General features: G+C 40.4%; 1 pseudogene; it reads right to left on the minus strand.

Moving 5' to 3' along the window:
* Positions 1–5542: 5542 nt before the first annotated feature.
* LOC116659220 lies at positions 5543–19809 on the minus strand (annotated as a pseudogene).
* Positions 19810–22496: the final 2687 nt, after the last annotated feature.

The raw sequence follows: 22496 nt of genomic DNA on the forward strand, positions 1-22496 counted from the left end.
CACAGAGTGAGCGACTGAAAAAGCAGGCAGAGAGTTTTGCCTAATAGAGAAGCCAGCAAAACATTTGGGAATCTTATAGAGTTTAACAAAAAGAAAAGAAAATCAGAAACTTGTGTGGCCAAAATCCCAGTTTGAAGGGAGACACAGGGAACTGTGTCCAATGCATTGCGGAATCTTTAAGCTTCAATCTTGTGCAAGGAAAAAAGCAGAAAAATAAGCAGAAAGTGAATGAAAATTAGAGTGAAGTTAACCCACTATGGCAACCTAACAGCAAATAAAGTGAACCTTCTGTGGAGAAAGATAAAACATATCTGTGTCATAACTTTTCATATGCAATGTTAAACATTCAAACACAGACTATCAGACATATCAATAAGGAAAATCCGGGGAGCACAGATAATGTAACTTAACTCATTGATGACCCAGTGATGTTGGTTATCAGGTACAAACTTTGTAATGAATATGTTTATAAATAAATGTTTAAGAAAAATGATGTATATTTTGGTTTCCTAGTGCTGCTGTGACAAATCACCCCAGACTTAGGAGTTTACAGCAACACAAAGCTATTATCTTATAATTCTGGAGATCAGAAGTCTGGAATGAGTCTTACGGGACTAAAATGAAAGTGTCAGCCAGGCTGGTTCCTTCTGGCAGCTTTAGGAGAGAATCATTTGCTTGCCTCTTTCAGCCTCTAAAGACTGCTAGCATTCCATGGTCTGTGTCCATAGCACTCAAATCTCTGCTTCTGTTCTCACATCATCTTCTCCTCTTTGCCTCCTGCCTCCCTCTTACACTCTTGTGATTTTATTGTGGCCACCCAGATAATCCATGATAATCCCCCTTTCTCAAGAATCTTAATGTAATCACATCTACAAAGTCACTTTTACCACGTAAAATAACATATTCACAAATTCTGAGAGTAGGACATGAACATCTTTGGGGAGCCATTATTCAGCCTATCACAAATGCTAAAATGGAAATGTCCTCTGAGAATAAGAAGTTATAAAAGAATAAAATGGAATGCTGAAACTAAAAAATGTGTTAATTGTATATTTTAAAATTACAAAAAATGAAAAGAGTTGTAATAGCAAATTGGAAATGGAAGTAGAGAGGATTAGTGAACCAGAAGATAGGTCAATGGAAAATGTCCAAGCTAATGTATATGGAGAATCATAAAATGATGGAAAATAGATATAAATACTGAGAAGGCCTTACATATCTGTAATGTGAGTTTAGAATCCATGAAAAGCAGAAGAGGAAATGGAAGAGAAATAATTTTAGGAGATAATACACCCGATTTTTTTTTAAAAGCCACAGATTCAGTGCAATCTATGAAATATAAATAGAGAGAAAAATCACTTCCAGGTGTATGACAAGAAAACTAGTAAAAATGAAACACAAAGGAAAAGCAATGCGATAAAATGGAAATATGTTATCTTCAAAGAGGCTAAATGAGATTGTTCGGAAACTGCTCAAAAGAAATGATAGACATCAGAAAAAAATGAAATTTTATTCTTTAAGTTCTTACAGACAAAGCTAGAAGTCTATATTAACTGAGACTATCCTTCCAGTGTTGAATAAATAAATTTCAGATAAAATTCAACCAAACCCACAAAACTCGTTAGTTGTAATCACATACATAACCAGCATAACTGTGATACTAACATGATAAGTACATATATATACATTCATTCTCTCTTTTCTTTTGAAAATATTAAGAAAAATTATGAATATAATTTTACCAAAGTGAATATAGTGTTATCTAAAAGACAATGTGTTACAGTACAGTTTGATATCATCCCCCAAAAACTCAGCTGAATTTTTTAGAAGCAATTGATTTTATTGAACATGATCAAAACATTAAAAAAAATTTTTTTGAAGTGTGAGACAATTTTTTTCCAAATATGCTTATATAAATACACATCCTGATCACTTATTCAGTAAATCTATTTATATTTATATTTATATTTAATAAATATAAGTTGTAAGTATAGTAAACATCAGATTCACTTCTTGCCCTCAAGTAGCTTGTGGTTTATTGAAAATAGAGTTGTGGGGTAGTGATAGTGGTAAGAAAAAACAAAACAGGGAGGAAACAATAAAAAGTGTTTTCAGAAATGGGAATAGACAATTCCTAAGCAGGTATTGGTGAGGAGTAAGATTAGGGTGATGGGCAGATTGCACAGTTTTATGTGTTATGTTGTTTTGTGCCGTCACGTCACATCATGCTATGATGTCATGTGATGTGATGTGAAATTACATTAAGGAATAGAGACCACTTGCTAATGGCAGTTCTTGGATTTAGAGGCCCAATGACATTTGTCAGTTAACAGATAAAGCTACAGGGTGGCACAGGGACTAGAAATGTCAAGAGGGGCTTCAAGCATACAAAAAATTGTTATAACACTTATAAAAATTAACCAGAATAAAACAGAATAATGACAGGAAAATTAAAAGAAGTACCTGGATTGTGAGGGAGTGGAGCAGCAGGAACTCTCATTCATTGCTGGTGGGATTGCAAAATAGCACAGCCACTTTGAAAGACAGTTTGGCAGTTTGGCAGTTTTTTTTTTTTTTTTCCACAAAACTAAACATACTCTTATATAGGATCTAACAATCATGCTCATTGTTATTTACTCAAATGTAAAAAACTTATGTCCACACAGAATCCTGCATGTGGATGTTTATGGCAGCTTTACTCATAATTGTCAAAATTTGGAAGTTTTGGAATTCCAAAATTTTGGAATTTGGAAGCAACCATGATGTTCTTCAGGGGGTGAATGGATAAATGGTGGTACATCTAGATTAAGTAAAAAGTCATGAAAAGATATAGAGGAATCTTAAATGCATATCAATAAGTGAAAAACCAATCTGAAAGGACTAAATGCTGTATGACTTACATTATTTGATATTCTAGAAAAGACAACTATGGACAGTGGTTGCCAAGGGTTAGAGGAGAGAGAGGATGAATAGGTGGTGTAGAGAGGATTTTGGGGGGCAATGAAACTGCTCTGTGTAATACTATAATGGCAGATGCATGTCATTCTACATTTGTCCAAACCCGTAGAGTGTACAACACCAAGAGTGAACCCTAATGTAAGCTATGGACACTGCATGACAATTATTTGTCAGTGTAGGTTCATTAAGTGTAATAAATGTATCACTCTGATGGGCTTATTAATAATGTGGGAGGCTATGCATGTGTGGGGAAATGAGGTATATGGGCAATATTTGTATCTTCCACTTGATTTTGCTGTGAACCTAAAACTGCTCTGAAAAAAAACAAAATATATTTTTAAAAATCAATATAATTGTCCATCTAACCTGCAGCTGACTATAGATGCATGAGTCTACCCAGTCAGAACCATCAGCTGGTCGATAAATTTGTGAGCAATAATAAATATTTGTTTAAGAAGTGTATTGACCTAGGGCATTTAGGAGACCTTAAAAGAGTAATGATCAGAGATGGAAGATTAAATGAGGCAGGAGACAAGGATAAAATTTATTTCTGGCGTGCTCGAATTTTATTTTTATCATGCTCTGAACAAGTAGCTAGAACATTTGGAAAGATATTTTATTTCCCCTTTTTTCCCTCTGTCATCACATCTAAGACATTTTCCACATCTATACATGCTCTTTTAACTGAATAAAAATTATAATTGCTTTAAAAATAATAATACTTATCTAAGTGTCCTGCACTGGACTTTATGCTTTATTTAATCTATAAATTACTCTTTTGATTAAAAAGCATTATTTTTCTTATTTTCCAGAAACCAAAACTGAAATTTTGAGATTCACGTATAAAAAGTCTCAAGCCTATAAATGGAAGGACCAGAATTCAACCAAAAAAAAAAAAGCCTACTAAACCTGGTCTTTTAAATATTTATTTGTATCAAGTACATTTCTTGAAACACATAAGATCTTACAAATGAATATTCCAGATAAAGGAAAACAGATGTGCAAAAGTGCAGCCAGAATTAAAAAACAGAGTGTGGTCCAAGAGATACAGATTGACTGGCTGGTGACAAGAGTGTAGGTTTGGGAAAGGCAACGGTGAGGTTCTGTCTGCAGAGGGACTTGAAAGTGGAGAGAAGCAGCTTAGTTTTTATATCTATAAAGCATAGAGTACCTTCAGAGGACCTGAAGCAAGACAGTGGTATGATGAACGGTGATTTAGTGGCAGAAGGGAAGACAGGAGAGAAGACAGTTTAAGAAACTATTACTAAGCAAGGTACAGAGAGGGTGTTGTAGCATATTACACTTTTTGAAAAGGGGAAGAAAACATTTATACTTGCAAATGCATAGAGTTTGACCTTGCTCTTTCTTCACTTTCCAGTGGGGGTTAATTTAATTTCCCTCTAAAGGGTACATGAGGCCCTGGCAACAATAGTTCCCTCCACCCCCACCCCGAGGAGGGGAATTGGTAGCTGCTTTTCAAGGAGAGAAGGAACCTTTTTTTTTTCTTTCCTTTTCTTCCTTTTATTCTTTTTCTGTATATCCTTTTGTATACTTTCACACTTTCTATTTTGTACTTTGGACATGTATTACCTGGCTAAAAACTAATTTGCTTTTTAAGAGGTTATTAGATAATCTAGAAAACATTGTTAGGGAGAATGTACCTGCCACTCACCCGCACCTCCCCAGGAAGAATGTCCTTAATCCTAGTAGCCTAGTGACCTCAAAAAGCTTTTGTTGAGATGACTGACTACTGGTCTGGCTAGTATTCAGACTTGGGGGAAGGAGAGGCGGCCTGTACAGATCTTACATCTTCTTGCTGGTTGCATCTGGGGCTGACTGATTCCATTACCAGCCTCCTAATCCTGGCTGGTGCCAAGTGGGTTCCCCTTCTGTGTCCAGCAAAAGTGTACCGGGTCATCGTTCAGCAAGCATCTGGGTACCATGGGAGGCAGTAAGCCACGAAAATGCCAGAGGAATGAAGACACAGGGGCAGCACAGAAAATAAGCACCCATCCTTCCTTACCTTGGAGCAGATTTGTGAGCAGAAAGGGTCCAATGTAGTTGGTGGCAAAGGTGACATCAAGGCCCTCTGGAGTACATGTTGTAGGCAATTCTGGGAGGAGATGAAAACATAGGTGGTGGGTGATGGAATGACAACCCCGAGGGAGATGATGTCTGGGGAAGATATATTGGGGTTCAGTAGAAAAGCCACAGGAACATGTATGTGTCAAGATTGGCACAGTGAAGTTTGAAGCTACAACTTAAGGTAGGCTTTTTAGGACAGTGTCCTATTTAAGAGTGTTTCCACAGAGTATACAGGTTAGGCTTGGGGGATGCCTGTTTTGGGGTCCCTGAGCTAGAAAGGAGGCTCTTGAAATGCATTTAGGGGAAGTTAAGTCAAGATACATACCACAGACTGCAGCATTGTTAACCAGTAGATGTATCTCTGGATACTACCGCAGAAGCCACTAAGCAAAGCTCTGGATGGAGGCCATCGAGCTCATGTCCACTTTAAGAAGCAGGAGGTGGTTCTTCTTTGAGGCTGCCTGTAACTCGGCCAGGGCTTGCTGTCCACACTCAATGGCTATGGCAGGCCAGGGTGAGGCACCTCGTGAAGATCCTGGCTCTCCTTATCCCCAGAGTCCAGGCCCTGTGTGAGTACGCAGCAACTCGGCCTCCGCGTCCCAGCCACTGGGCCACTTGGCACCAGGCCATAGTTTGGATCTGGGGTTGCGGGCCACACTGGGGAACCCCAGGTACGTGGCGAGAAAGCGGAGGCCGGGACTGAGGAAGGGCAGCTTCGAACCAAAGCCTGGCAACAGTAGGCCTAGGTTTAAAGTAGGGAATTGGAGGCTGGGGCTGGGACCCATCTCTCGGATGGGAACCCCAGGCTGGAGAGGGAAGAAAACTGATGGCAAGACGCGGACACCCGAGCCGGAGGCTGGCAGTTGACCGGGGGCCTCAGTCTTCCCGCCCTGCTGGCACCCGTGGTAGGCTTCTGCGGGGCGCGCCACGGAGTCTGAAACCAGAACCTCCGGCGTGGGCGCACCCAGCAGCACAGCAGGCGCGCGGGGTCCGGGCACGCCATAGCGGGCTTGCGGCCCATTCTGCATGGCGGTCGCCGGGCCGCGGGTCCGCGCGCCAGGGCTGCTGCGGCAGGAACCCGGCAGAGGGGCTGAGCACTGTGGCAACGTCTGCAGAGGGGTCCGACACCAACACGCCTGGGGCGATGCGGGGCAACTCCTCGTTCTTGGGCTACGGCCAGTCTCCAGCCACATGAGGCTGGGGCGTGTAATAGTAGAGATCCTCGAGGGAGAACTGGGAGCTGAAGTGCTGTGCCCTCTTGACTAAGGCCTGGGGGCTGGCTCCCAGGGACAGATCCGGAGAAGGGTGGGGACTGGTGGCGGGCACCACCTCCACTGAGGGTTGGCTTCTCGCGTTCAAAGATCCGATCGAGGATAGGTGGCCCTTAGCTTGGCCGTCCAGTTCCTCTGAAGGACCTCCAGGCCCTGTTTCCTGAAACTGCTCCGGGGTCTGTGGGGTCCCCCGGGTGACTCTCAGCTCGTGAGAACGCTCCCAAGATGCCATCTGCTCCTGAGAGTCTGTAGATCCATCCAAGATCTTCCTAAAGGGATTTGGTTCATGCTTCCTTGGTCCTGGGGAAATGCACAGGGGTGGAGATGGCAGGCAAGAAGTGTGATGTCGGGAAGGGGACAGAGGCACTAAGGTTGGAGCAGTCCAGAGAGGCCCTGAAGAGAACAAAGATGCGGCGGAGGCGGGGGTGGGAGGTGGAAAGTGGGAAGTAGCTGGGGGCTAGGCTTACTTTGCCTTGGATCTCCTCCAGTACCACCGAGGCGGGCGCCTGCAGCACAGGCAGGGATCTCGGAGCCAAGGCGTCAATGGGGCAAGGTGAGGGTTCCTCGTCCTCGCCCATGTGGGGTCCTCTGCCACTGCAGATTCTCCCTCATCCCGGGCCAGGAAGCGCCACTCGGTGATCTGCAGCATGGCCTCCTGTGCCTGGCTTATGGTGAATGGAATGCACTGTGGAGGCGAGAGAGCGTCTCAGCCCAGCAGACAGGGGTCAGGGAGAGAGGAGATGGGTCTAGAGGACGGGGATCCAGGCCTACCTGCCGGCTCAGGTAGACTCTGAAGGCCGAGTCCATGACTCGCTCCAGCAGATCGGCCAAGATGTCACCTGCCATGTCCACACCCTCTTCGCGAGCTGTGAGCCCCATCCACTCCGTCTCAGTGAGCCATCCAGGCACAATGTCCACCTGCGGCACCGTAACCATAGGCTTTTCCGCCTTGGATCGGGTCACTCTGCGGTCTCGGGCCTACGTCTCCTGCAAGTCAGGGCTAGAGATCGAGGAGTGGAGAAGGAGGAAGCTTCCTCAAGTTGTCTAATAGGAAGGATAAACCTTTTGAAAGGGACAATTTACTAAGAGCCTACTATGGGACAGCTGCTTTTCGGGTATGTGACCTAGCTAATTTAATTTTTGTGACAGCTCACTAAGCCCATTTTACTGACAAACTGAAACTCGACAGCAGTTAACCTACATTTGCTTGAGATTACACCCTGAATCCAAGCTATGTAGTTATAACCGCAGAGTCCTTGTTATTTGCACTAGTTTAAAGTGTTCAAAACTCTTGAGAGTTCAAAGAACTTGAGAAAGATGAGTCAACAGTGCTGGAATTGTTAATGTAGCCACTCTCTGGGCTTCTGCTCAGCTTCCAGACGTGTACAGAGGTGTCTACTCGCACCCAGTCCTGCGGCTCCCCAGCTTGCTGTGTAAATGACTCGAGGTTTCCTAGGGGAATCACACACCCCCAACACCCTCCTTCCCAGCCCCCCAGAGAGAGAGTGCTCCTTTCTGCCCACTTTCCTGCCTGATCCTCCTCTCTTCTGGCCATATCTCTCCCTCCTCCACCCAGATCTTGCTTTTTCAATAGTCCTTGGATCCCTAGGTGATTCAGGGCTCCTCTTCCTTCTCCCTGTTGCCTTCCACTCCTCAGGGCCCCTCACCTGCACCCTGAGGGGACCACTTGCAGTAGGCTGAATCATGCAGACAGGCTGAGCCACCAGGTGGCAACACACGCTACCATAAAGGGGCAGCCAGGTGGAGTTCTCCTCTAGGGGAGGAGAAGTGCAGGGTGAGGGTGGGGACAGTGAAGGAGACCATCCAACAGCCCCTCTTCTCACCACCCAGCATCCCCCACATACACACATACTCACCATGGCTGGCAAGGGTGAGGTCATGGGTGCGGAACCCATCTTGCACTGCTGCCAGAGTGAGAGTGGTATGAGCCAAGAGGTGGTAACGAGGAACTCTGCTGGACAGAGAAGTGGGCAGCAGTCAAGTGAAGGGCATGGATGGCAGAAGCTTTATGGGCCTCCATGATTCAGGCTACCCTACAGAAAACCAGATTGCTTCCCCCGCAGGGGTTGGAACAAACATTTACTGCACTCCTGCTAAGTGCTGGACCGTATGTTTTAAATATGTTATACCACTGTATTCCCACGACAGCCCTGTGGGGTAGCATTCTTTAATTAATAGATGAGGCCACTTGAGGCTTAACGAGGTTAAGAAATCTGCCCTTAAATAGAGCTTAGGTGATACAGTTGTAATATTTTGAGATAACTCACATAGAAAAAGTCTCAAGCCTGTAAGCGGCAGGACCAGAATTCAAACCAAAAAAAAAAAAAGCCTACCAAACCCAGTCTTTTAAATATTTATATGTATCAAGTACATTTCTTGAAACACATAAGATCTTCCTGTCTGGTATCTCTGATCTCTCTTCTTCATATCTTATGCTTCTATAATTAGGGCAACATTCCTTATCATACTTGCCAGGGTCCTCTGAATAATGAGTTTTCAAATCCTGCTGCCTATGTTCAAATCCTGATTCCTTCCACATAACTGAACTTCAGATGTTACAGTTAACTGAGTTTGAGACATCGCTGAAATATCCTTGTGCCTCATTAGCTCATCTTAATAACTAAGTTTGTTGTAAGGATTAAATAGTCTCATGGCCTTTAGCGCAGGATCTGGTAAACAAAACCTCAAGTAGCTTTTGTTTTGTTCTTTTTAAACAGTATTCTCACATTCATGGAACTTTTAAATGAATTACTGGAAAATTAACAGACCTTCCATTGCACATTCTTAATAAAGCAGTGGAGAGAGTTCAACTTTGCTTTCTCAAGTTATTATCACTTTAGTTCAGGCTATTTTGGAAGGATGAGCTTATTAAGAAATGAGTTGGCTATGTAAATTACATAAATCAGTAGCTTAAATGTGTAAAGTAATGTTTTGTAAACCTGACAAGTGAATATTTCAGAAAAGCTAAATTGAACAGTTTATAGTAACAACTAATACTGATTTAACACAATATGACAGAGAAAGGGACCCCTCCACGTGTTTTATAGGTATTAACTAATTTTATTCTTAGCATAAGCCTGTGAGGTTCATACTATAATTATGCTCATTTTAAGGTAAGGAAACCAAGGTACATAAATGTGAAGTTATTTGACCTTGGTCATTCATCTCATAAATGGCAGTGCTGGGAATTCTAGATCAAGTCTTCTGGCTTCACTGTTTGTGCTCCTAACCACTGTGCTAATATTAACTGTTCTCAACAACACTGTATCTTAAATACTGGGTATATGGACTAAAAATAATTAAAAGTTTTCTATATCGCTCAGGGTCTTATAAACATCAGTTACTGTCCTGAGATTTAACCCAAGACAGTATTAATCTAGAGATAACTACATCTTTAATGGAAAGGGTTATAGCTAGAATCCTACCAACCATCTTACATGACCTTTGCCTTTTCTCTAAGATAAGATAATGTGCCTTTGAAAACAAGAATCAGATATACAATATTTAAGACCAGGGGATTAAAAAAAAAATTTAGGTAGATGGCCTGGATGTTACGGTAAACCAGAGACTCCTTCCTTTCTGTCTCCACTACAAAGCTTCCTGTTTCCCTCACTCAACAGATTTCATTAATATTGGCTCTCATTTCTTGGAAAAATGTATCTCAAACAAGAACAACTCTTGGAAAGTCTTATTCAAATAAATGGCAATGAGCAAAAAGAATGAAAAGATGTAAAAATGGGGGGAAATATATGAATGATATATATTCAAAACTAAAAGACATCTTAAAATATTTGAGTAAAAAAATGATTGTACACAGATTTGAAAATTTTTGTATGTCATGCAAAGTTATTACATCTAGTATTACAGCCAGATTGGGATTTTGCCTTTAGCTTTTATCCTTCAAATGTTCCAACTCTTTGAGGAGTAAGTGCAAAATCTGAAAGAATTTCTACTCTGGAATCTCTATTTTTCCTATAATATACTCATCCAAATTGATGTGTTTGCTAATTTCCATTTCCTTTCAGAAGGAATTTTTATGGATATGTGTCTCCAAATATTTTTAATTTGTTACTTTTAATTTGCCATGCTCTGGCAAGTGGAGGATAAATAAGTTGGGGGGTGTATAATTGTGACTAGAGTAGGGATAAGTTCTTACACTTGTCTGCAAATTTTCTCATCTGTGTTCTGTATAGCTAAGGTTATCTCCTAGGTAACTACCAGGTAACTGATGTTTCACTAACATATTTTAAACATTCCTAAAACATTGAGTTTTTAACAGCATCTAAACAGAAGACAATTCTCTACCAGAAATTCTAAAGTTTATTTGCTTTGAGCTTCCAATCCCTGTGGTTTTACTAAACTTCTCATGATTTTCAAGACTCCCAGTCTTGGTTGTCATTATTTAGTCTCTTATGTTAGCATTAAAAATCATATACATATATATATATATATACACACACACACAAACACACATATGTGTATATATGTATATATGTATGCATATAGATATTTGAAATAAATATCATATATATTTAAAATATCTAATGTGATATATATTTAAAAGGAAAGTGATCTTGATTTATTTCTGTCTGCTTACTTGCAGTTAAAAAAAACACACTAGGAATTATTTAGATTCATGAAACCACTTCTCAAACTTCAGTCTACAAGATGCCAATTGATGAATACAAAGTTATTAATTTGTATTTTGTAAATAATCTGTAAATTATTAATTTTTGATACTTGAATATTAAAAATATGAAAAATTTGTATTTAAAGAAAATTACATGAGTTGTTCTTCAGGAAACAAACTAGTACAATTTGTTGTAGCTTGTATTTATGCTTATAAAATAACATTTTGAAATTTTATTTTATTACTAGCAACATTGTCCTTATTAAGCTTAGTTTTAAATTGGTAAAAAAGACAAATTATTCTTTTAAACCAAAGGATTTAATGGGAAAATACTCAAAATTCATAGTTATCTGAAATTCACAACTAACTTTCTGTCCTCCTCTTTTTCATTAATTGCACTAGCATTCAGCAAAGTATCACAGAAGTAGTGATATAGATACTAATTTTCCTCTGAATCTAGTTTCAACAAGGAGAGAGGTCTCCCACACAAGTAAGCAGTGCTCTGACACCAGCCGGATGTCCTACAGTTCAACTCCATTTTGATACTATCCAGGAGATAGCATCAGATTCCTCTGGTTAAGGAGTCATTCTTGACTGCCCTCTCCCCTCACTTCAGAAGCCAGCCACAAGCCCAGGTCACCTGTGCTTCTGACCAACTGGCTATAAGAGGTCCCCAGGACCTCCTCCCTGGGTTTGATTAGTTTTCTAGAGCAGCTCACAATTTAGAGAAGCATTTTATATGGAAGAGATGCATAGGGTAGGGAATGGAGAAGGGCAAGGAACTTCAATGCTCTCTCCCAGCACGCCACTCTTACCAAATCTCCAAGTGTTCATCAACCTAGAAGCTCTTCAGACCATGTCTTTTAGGTTTTTATGGAGGCTTCATTACATAGGCATCATTAGTTATTGGCCCTTGGCAATTGAAATCTATCTCCAGCCCCCTCTTCTCTTCCAGGAAGTGGGGAGAGAGGGTGGGACTGAAAGTTCCAACCCTTTAATCACATTGTTGGTTCTCCTGGCAACTAGGCCCCCATTTTAAGTTACCAAAGAGCTTTCCAAAAGTTATCTCATTAACATAACAAAAGATACTTATTTAGATCTATCACAGGATATTCCAAGAGCTTTCGGAGCCTTGAACCAGGGACCATGAACAAGTGCCAAATATGTCTGAGAAATATATTTTGGTCTCTGAATGACCAAATATATATTTCTTATAAATCACAATATCACTGACAGAGAGAGAAAGCCCACATCAGATATGTAAAACTGGCACAAAAGCTCAGTTTCCATGAGGAAACATTTTTCAATGAATTTAATATAAATCCATAGTCAATAACCTAACACCTATATTGTCAAAATTTTATATGATGTAAAAACTAAAACAGAAACCTCAATTAAAATAGAGTCAGGGCTCTGAGGCCCTGTGACCATAGCCGAGCCCCACAAGAAAAAGAAAGCCGCCTTCTTCTTTTCAGACAAGAGTTCAGCTAATGAGAGACTGTCACAACTCAGCCAACCAAAAGTTACTCCACTTCAAGCTCTCAGTTTCTCTAATTGACTCTGTTTACCATGGCCCTCCCAACTTCCTTTTCCCCTCTTTAAAAAAGGGGTTTACTCTCCTATTGTGCCAGGACTTGCATGTGGCTTGGCATGGTTGCAAAGCCTGAATTGCAATTCTTTGCTGATTCCAGATAAAGCCATTTTTGCTAGAAAAATAACTGGCAATTTTGTACACAGAACTGGCAATATAATTTTCAGGTCAGGCAAAATGGAAATGTGGGTCACTTTATTCAAAAATTATTAAAAATTCTAAGGCAACAACAGTAGAGCATTAGACCAAGTGCAGGGTCCTTCTAAACATAGGGTCCTTGTAACTACATGTCACATGCGCTCAAAGCCTGCTTGTACATGAGGTTTAAAGTAGGTAGACATAAAATTATCCAGTAATGTGATCCTATTTCCTGTCACACACTAGAATAAGTTTAATTATATTCAATTAATGTTAAAAACCACTTGTTAGCAGTCAGACAGTATATCATCAAATAACTTTAACCATGACCATCTCCTTTAGGTATCAGTGTAAGTCTTCAGTTACAAAGACATAGAGAGAGCCTTCTTTTACAGCTGAGAATGCAAGGATAGAACTAGAATATAAATAAAACATGGCAAAGATCAAATTGACCAGACATACATACATTGGAAATGTAATTGTATTTTCTAAGAAAAATACGTATCAAATGAATGTCTCAAAATATTGCCTTTGAACAGCTCCATCCTATTGACTTGGAACTATAGCACTGAATTTAAATTATATGTAGCCATAAACATATTTAAAGGTGTTCTGTCCTTTAAATATTATATTTCCTTATTTGTTACTCAGTATGTCATGATGTCAGAATGGCGTATTGTGGAACTAACGGTCTTAAAACTGTATTTACCCATACTAAATCCCATTCTGATTCCATATACCTGTGTTTACTGGCTGTGCTGATTTTACATTCAGCAGCAGCTTTGTCATCAATCCCCTGTATTACTCTGCCAGACTGCTCCACCTCTGACGTTAGATTCTGCATGAAGTAAGTTACAAAACAAAGAAATAGAACAAAAAAACTATTATTTTATAGTTATTTCTTCAGAATCTCTCTATCTTTTGGAATTCTGTCTGTAAAGTCCTGATAGATATTAAGTGAGCAATATTAGCTTCAAATAGATTTTTTTCTGTTAAGAGTTATGAGAAGAATTCAAACAACAACATGCTTATTCCACTAAAAGAGTATACACAACCAGCCAAGTAGTGAGAACATTCTAGCATCCTAGCACAGATGATCTCCCCTTGTTAATCTGTTTCGTGCTAATTTACTTGCAAAATAGGCAGATAAAAAGGAACCCATATGAGTGATTTTATATTTTTTGCATCCTGGTCATAGAATTGCTAGTTAACTGTCTTTTATTTTAAAACCCTTTATTTTTCTTAAAATAAATTCGCAATCAATGTACAAAACCCAGCTATATGATGGGAATATTGGGAAATAGAAATAAGTAAAATAAGAAGAGACATCCATTGTTTCATTAACCATATGTTTCAATAATTATTACCTGATATATATTCTAACAGAATGTGTGCTGTGCATATTGGAGTAAAAAAGTATACTGTTTGAAAACATGTTTTAACCTTATAATATATAGTGTTTATCCTTAAAATTAAGTGTTCATTTAGCATATAATTTAATGGCCGCATACATAAATGCATTAAGTTTACTTAACATATCTTAAATTATTTGATATTTATGTATATACATATGTGAAAGGATACAGCTAATTCTTTGTTAAGAAATGCAAGTATATCTTTAGAGTGTCTTCAAAGAGTAAAAATCTGGAGCAAAGATATACATATTTTTCACATATTTTTTAAGTTTTCAAAACATATTATCCAATTGACCTCCAACATGAGTTTCAATTTTTTCTTTTTAACAAAATTATTGAAATTAAATATTTTGCATACAATCTATCAATATTGTATATTATTATCATTTTATATAAGTGCCCCTATTAAACTTATAAAAAACCTATGTGATAGGTATTATTTTACTTCCCTTTTATAAAAGTACAGCACAGAAAGTTTGAACAATTTGCTTCTGGTTATGTTGTATTGTAGTTGGAAAGTGAGTGACCTGTGATTTGAGTCAATGCAGGCTCAATCCAGTCTATACACTTACATACTTAGGCATGTTTATAATACATTAAAATTTTATATATTAAGATCATGAAAACATTTTAATAAGACACAAACAAGTTGATGTCAAAGCTACCAGAAATCATTGCACATTATTCTTCATGACTAGTGCTTTTACTTCCAAACTAATTCAGCCTCTCTGAAAGAGAAAGCAAGTATGTTGCTACTAGCTAGTCATTATACTAAATGTCTAAGTGTTTAAATGTCTTTTAAAGGTTTTGTGATCTAAAGCTTAGGAAATGTGCTATGCTGAAAGACAAATGGTGGAACATTATTACTAATAGGAATAATGATTTTTTCTACTCTCATCAAGTTTAAGTGTGCATTTCTTTCCTCTTGCAAGGCATTTATCTCCCTCAATTTTTATTATATTGTTATCTGTGTCCAGGTGTTTCTTCTCCACTACACTGAAAACTACTTAATGGTTAGAACCATTTGTGCTGATCATTGGATCCCCCCCTAATCCTGGTACACTTCCTGTTACACATTCATGTTTGCATTTATTGATTCAGTAAAGATTTATTTAACACATATTATTTGACTACCAAATGGATGGGACTGGGGATTTAATAGAGTATAAGACAGACAGGCTTTGTGAACTTGCTGGCCTTGTACTTTAGAAGAAATGACATATCAACTAATAAATAGTTGAGATACCTAAGTATATTTTTAGAATGTACCAAAATGACTCACCAAGCATGTTGTGAATGAAATAAATTAGGAAAAATCCTAGGTGTGGTGAAAGCTTGTTGAGCAGATGTTCAGACTCAGGATTGATCTGATATGCAGTCTTGTGGCCATATATGCTGGGGAAACGATAGTGAGAAGGTGGAGAAGGGGCTGTATTAGATGGCACAGTCAAGAAAAGCTTCTCTGAAATATAGATTTAAGTGTCTTGCGGCATGATAAGTAGCTCACTTGAGAAAAAAAAAAAAGGTAAGAACAGCCTGCTGCAAGGGACTAGAAAGCACAAAAGTCCCGAGGCATGAGAGAGCTTGATGTAATTTGGAAAGAATAGGAGAAGACAAAAGAGACTGTAAAGTAGTAAACATTTAAGCTAGATGGGAGGTTCCTGACTAAAAGTTTGGAAATGAAGGCCGAAACAGGTTCTTTCAGGTATTGCAGGCTAAGGAATTTAGAGTCTAACAAAAGTTAAAAAAAAAAAAAGGAAGAAAGAAAGAAAAAAGTTTTAAGCAGTGACACAAGCCTCATGATCTAATTTACAAATTTTTAAAACTTCACTCTGACCTCTACATTTGAATGGGTTGGAGGGAATATTTGTTGAAAAGAAGGAGACCATTTGAGAGGTAGTTACTCTCAACTAGGCTGATGCGATGGCAGTTTGAACTAAGATGGAAATAGTGGAGGTGCTATTGGAGAGGAAGAAAACTTTCCTCTATGCTTCTGGGTTCTTCTGGCTAGTCTAAGAATTAGATTAACATGAGAAAGAGTAACTTTATTAATTGAATTAAATCAAATTTAATTTAGTACATATGGTATCCCCACTAAGTGAGAAGTTTAAAGACAGAAAGGTAAAAATGAGGTACATATGATATCCTGAGCTAAGGAGTAAGGCAGGGGTCTGGGTGTTCCGAGGGCATGGAGGGTCATTCATAAAACAAGAAGAGGAACATATTTGGTAATTAGATGTTTGCCCTGCCATACAGATGGAGCCACTTAGATAAAATTTATTTCTGGTAATAACTCTCTTTGGGGGAAAAATCCCCCATTTAAATTCTTTTAGGTAGTTAAGGGAGGGGCAGTAGTTTTTCTTGAGCCTGTGGGATCTCCACTGCCTTTAATACAAAATAATTCACATGCCCAAATAATACATCTTGGGTTGGCCTATTCTGAAACCCATAGTGGCATAAAGGAGTGTATTTGAGATATATTTTGGAGTTAGAAATGATAGAATTCTATGAAGATTAAGTGATTCTTTTGTTCTCTATAAATTTTGAGTTCCTGAAAGGACTATTTTTAAACTATCTTTTAATGCCTTATGTCTATAACAGAGCCTGACCAAAATGCTCAAAGACTGTTAAAAGAAAAAAAAAAGTTTCCTGTGGATAGTAAGTATCAAAACTGATTATTTAACTAAAGCTTCTCCTTGACCCATACATACCTATCTTAACTTTCATTCCTAAATCAGCACATTCCATTCTCTTACTTCCATTTCTGATACCAAACTTAATTTAATTCCAACAGAAAAATTTAAGGAATTTCTGTGTTTTGGACATTAAGTTCTATGTTGGAACTCAAAAATAAATAAATCATGTGCTCTTTTTCTCAAGGACTTCATAATCCACAGGGAAACAAAACTTACAAATTTTAATTGCGTATAATTCTGGTTTCCTTTAATATTGGCTTATTGCAAACCAAAATTTTCTGAGAAAGGTTGAACATTAAAAAAAAGAAAAAAATCTGTTTGAAGGTACCATAATAGAACTTGCTGAGATAAAATTCTGGAAAGGAGGAAATTCCAGAGAGAGAACCTAATATTTGATGTTACTTTTTCCCTTGAGGTATTGGTCTATTCAAAAGCCATGATTAATGTGCTGAGAAGCTTCACAGTAAGAAGTAGCAGCTGAGATGCTGAGAACCAGAGCAGCCTGAGCAGAGTTTCTGACAGTTTCATGCATCTGGGGCAACAGAACTTTGAATTTAGTTTCTGCCAAAGAGAAGCTCTGATAAACATCTCATTCTTTCAATTGTGATTGTGAAATGACACATACTATAAGTAAATAAGATGCAGAAATTGGACATTATAAATTAATCCTAGATATGAAACAAATCACCCCAGATATTGGTAGCTTAAAATAGCAATCACTATGTAGGTTGGCAGCTTGAGCTGGTTTTGCCTTGGTTCATTGCAGTAGTGGACATTTTGACTGGGGTGCATCACCTTCATTCATATCACTGATGTTTGGTAGGCTGACTATCAGCCAGACTGAGTGATTTTCCAGAAGTCTTCTCTAATAGGCTACTCAAGCCTTCAGCCAAATTCAGGAGCAATTATGCCCAGCAACCCAATACCCAGGTGTCATGTGGACACAGTGTAACTCCCTTTGAGGGGATCACATGTGTCATCATTGGGGATCTGAGACTGAAACTAAGGCATGTCTTCCCGCTGCCCCTGGTTGGCCTTCCCATAGAATCAGATGCCCGGGGACAGTGGGAGCCATGGCCATCTTGCCCATTGTCTCCTCAGTAGCACTGTCCTCTTGACACCCCTACAAGGCAGCAGACACTGCACCAGGGCTTTGTCCCTCCTTGCTGACTTCCAGGGTCAACAGTAATGTTCTCTAGCATCACTTTCAGTTTGGTGAAGGAAAGTGGTCAGCCCTGTGAGCCGAGAGGCAAGACCAGGAAAAAATGAAATGAGGATGCAGGATCTGAGTTCAGGAAGAGGCACTGAGGATGCTCGAGTGTGAACAGGTCCCAGAGTAGGTACATGACTGGTATCTTGACCTCTTCCAGTCAGCTAGTTTCTCTGAAGTGGGCTGGGGAGCCCTGTGAACTTTTCACAGATCAGGAACCCCATTATTGGAAGTCCTGTGAGTTGCTGGCAAGAACAGGAAACACCCAACATCTGACCTCTCCTCCCCATTCTGTTTGTGAGGTGAACCTTGGGTAATTTCTTATCAACTGAGGCTCCAAGGGCTCTCCTACCCATATCAGAACAGAACACCAGCTGCCCCAGTCATCTGGTGGTACCCTATGGGAATCCTTCATGCTTTTAGCTCTCGCCCAGCAGGAAGTCTGAAAACTCCTCCTTTTTGGCTGAAAACTCCACCTCATAGAGCCATGCCACTCCCTAAGGGACCAAGTTGGTCAGGAACTAATGTGGCTAAGCTGGTCTGGCCCAGAGGCGGCCCTGTCTAACCTCCTGTGGGACATTCTGACTGAGGAGGGACTGTTTCAAGCATGAGCCATTACATATTCAAGGGGGACCCCCAATTATATCAGAGTCCGCACCATTTGGGCACCTCCCATTCCAGCCTTTGAGGAATCCATTAACAGCTTGGTGCTGGTTCCAAATGTGCCAAATTGGAAATTTTATTTGGGTCAAATTTTGCAGCATTGCATACCAACAGATCACTCTAGTTGCCCCTCAGTAGTTGGAAACAAATCCAAAACAGAACATCCCAAGTACAGGAAACCAACCATCCCGCAGACTGAAGGATAGCCCATTAGGGTGTATCCTGCAGAAACATTTGATCTTCCATCTAACACAGCCTGGCCCCAATACCAGCTGGGAAATGGGGAAAGTTGCCCTCCATCTGTCAGTGGTTCACAAACTAGGGTGACCTACCTACGTTTCATTCTCACAGAAGGTCAGAGAATCCTACCCCAGGACAGGAAGGAAGCTATTTGCAGCCTCACCCCTCCTAAAACTAGAAGACAGCTAGTTGCCACATCTGTATCTCTAACTATGGTCTAATAGCTCGGCTTCTAAGTGAAATGTTGAAAAGAAAGGATGATGATCCTTTTGAAAGGAATTTGGAATGTGAAGGGGCCTTTCAAGAATTAGAAAAGCAATTATTTCAGGCCCCTGCCCTGGCCCTCCCAGATTTAGTGAAACCCTTCAACCTTTACATTCGTAAGAGGAGAGTCACCCTTGGGGTATTAGCTCAAAAACTGGGACCCCTTTCTCAAGTGTTTGCTTATTTCTCTAAACCATTAGGTCAACCTGCTAAGGGACGACCTCCTTGTCTACAGGCAGCAGCCACCACTACAACCCTGCTAAATAAAGTAGGCTGAAAAGTTACCGTTTAGTCAGCCAGTCACTGTATGGACTCCTTACCCGGTTCAGGCTTTAGTAAGTTCTAAGCCGACAGAATGGCCATCCCCTGCAAGGTTGGTTCAAGTTCAAGCTATGCTTTTAGACAACCCAGCAGCTGCCATAAAAACCTGTCACTTGCTAAATCCTGCCACCCTGCTACCCACAGAAATGGGCCCCCTGGAGCATGATTGTATAGAAACCGCAGAAACGATCTATGTTATATGATGTGTATACAGGATTCATTACTTTCAATATTTCTTTCCCTTGTGAGATTGTAAGCTCCATGATACCAGGGGCTATTGTGCATTTTACCTACCGTTCTATCCATATTGACGCTCACAGTGCCTCACAGACTTCTGTCTCATAGAATAGCTAGTTGAACAACTGAATTAGTGTTCTGCTTCTGTGTTTTATAATTTCTTGAAAATATCTTGCATTGTATCCTAAAATTTTTATTCAGCAGATTCTTTGGCCTTCCTGATTTCCAAAATTCCCTTGTCTTTATATTTCTATATTTACTAAAAGAGAATCTACACTTCAGGGCTCTTTGACAGTCTCTTCAACTCCATTTCAATCTCTCAGAGTTAACTCTGGCTAAATAAATATTGATGTGATCATCACATCTGTTTTTCTTTACAAAGCTTTGCAGAAACTTTATCTCTAATTTAGAATTTTATTGTGTAAAGGTCTAGATAATATTTTCTTGCATCAAAGAACTCATAAAAATATTATAGTGAGCACATACTGTCTATTTTTGTGATGCATACTGTGTGTCAAGCTGTTTTTTGTTAGTCTAATTTCTGTAATGCTTCTAGGGTTTTAATAATACCACTTTCAATAGAAAGATCAAGTAGATCAGGTGAATGCTGCTGGATTTGGTGTCCTGCCAACAGGGCAAGTGGCCAAAAGGCCACTTACGATGGCTCTTCTCTTGCTCTTCACACATTCCCTACTCAGTCAGTTCCTGCTTCTCCTACACTCTACTTACATGAACGTGCTTGCCTCCTGCCCCAGCTCATGATGTTTCTAATCCTTAAGCCAGAACAGCTTCACCTGCAGTTTGTTAAAGGAAAACATCTTCCCTTTGATGGTCATTAACCTGAGGGTCTATGAGGCATGTGCCCCAGCTGCTGGTTTCCCTGGTAACTAATGAGCCAATCTGACGTCACTTCCTCCTATAAACCTGACGTCAGTTCCGTCAGTTCCATCAGTTCCTCCTCCTCCCCCCCTGGAGTAGCAAAGATTGCTGTCATGTCCTGCCTGCTGTCTGCTATACACAGTGGAGTATCACTCCAAGACCTTTTGCTGTGGACACGTAAGATCCCCTATCCAACCACTGATGTCTGTGTCACTGTCTCTGGGCTGTTTGTGTCAAGGATGAGCAACTACAAGGCTTGCAAGACTGCAGAGTGCAGCCCAACAATTGGCAAGCCAGTCAGGGATCCAGCAAAACTCCTGCGAAGTTGCAAGAAGTCAGGAAAGAAGGATGGGGAATAGAAAATTGAGGGAGGAGGGTAGTCCCAAGATGGCACTCCACTAGCATATAGGGCCCTGTGGCAACTGGCTCCCATGAGAGATGTCTTTCTCTTCCATAATACTGATGATGTCCTCTTACTTAACCTCAGAGGCTCTTTTCAGTTTAAAAGTAGCAGCCCAATGCTTGTGGTTCATCTGACTGCATGGGGATAGCAGGTGAATACAGACAAAACACAAGGACCTGTTTTATCTACAAAATACAAGCTTACTCCTGACCCAAACTCCTAAACAGTTACAGACCCAGGCTTTAAGGATCTCAGTGCAGGGAGAGGCTTCTGAATTGGACATGGCCAGATACCTGGAAGTGTTTGGTTGATGTCTGTGGCAATGGCAAAAAAATGAGTAACCCTTGGGCTTCTGGTCTCAGCTGTGGACGGGGGCAGAGCAAAAATACAGCATGATGGAACAACAGCTATATGCAGTCCACCGTGAATTTTAATGCACGGAAGACATTACAAAGGACTACCTGAGATATCGAGCAACGCTAAAAACCACTATTCGTGGTCTAGAACAGCTGTGTGCGGCATACAGGACCTGCATGGACATTAATAGCAACCAAGGAATCCACTTTACTGGCCGTGAAGTTGAGGAATGGGCCGATAAAAATGACATACATTGGCATCTCCACCTGCCCTACAACCCTACCGCTCCCGGGTTAATTTAAAAGAAGAACGGACTACTTAGATAATAGTTGAGACTGGAAACCCATTCTCTCAGCATGTGGACCAGGGGGCTAACTGAAGCCCCATTAACTATAACTGAAAATCCCGGGAGGAATAGTCTCAGCACCTTCACCGTTTTAACCCAGAGGCAACTTCTCAACACCATCCGAGTTCAGCTGTTGACCACCAGAGGATAATTGCCAACTATTGTCAAGACAGTAATTAACTTTTACCAAAGCCACAGGATCTACCCTAAGGGGAACACATTGTAAAACAGTCCTGGAACTGGCGGGTAAGTCCCTGGTTATTTGAGTTTGCTACTCGTGGGGAATGGGATTGGAAAGGAACTTTATAGATTTCACCTGTCTTCTACCCAGCCCACCTGAGACTACTTACTAAGGATAATTAACCTGGGCTCCCTACTGGAGAAAGGCACCATCATATTACCCTTGTGGTCTGTTGTTACACGGCCCCTCCAGTATTCAGCACCCCAGCAGGCAGGGACTGAGGGCGGTATGATACTGCAGACCTGGACGAAACCACAGGCAGGTTGCTCAGAATGCTGTTGCTGCTTGTATTTTGCTTAATGGTCATGATCTTCCCTGTATTGTGCCTGTTACACATCTTACATTTTGTCCCCAGTCTGAGTGGAGGGACTGGGTAACAGTGGTGGCCTCATTGTGAAATAAGTCTGACTGCTGGGTCTACAGAGAGATTATGTTGTCGTCCTCCAGTCTTCCATGAAAAAATGACCCAATAAGCCCCTGGCTCACTCATGATACCCGTTAGCTTCTGCTGTCTGTATTTCATTTGTGGT

Source organism: Camelus ferus, chromosome 2 (assembly GCF_009834535.1).
Source record: "Camelus ferus isolate YT-003-E chromosome 2, BCGSAC_Cfer_1.0, whole genome shotgun sequence".
In the NCBI taxonomy this organism is placed as follows: Eukaryota; Metazoa; Chordata; class Mammalia; order Artiodactyla; family Camelidae; genus Camelus; species Camelus ferus.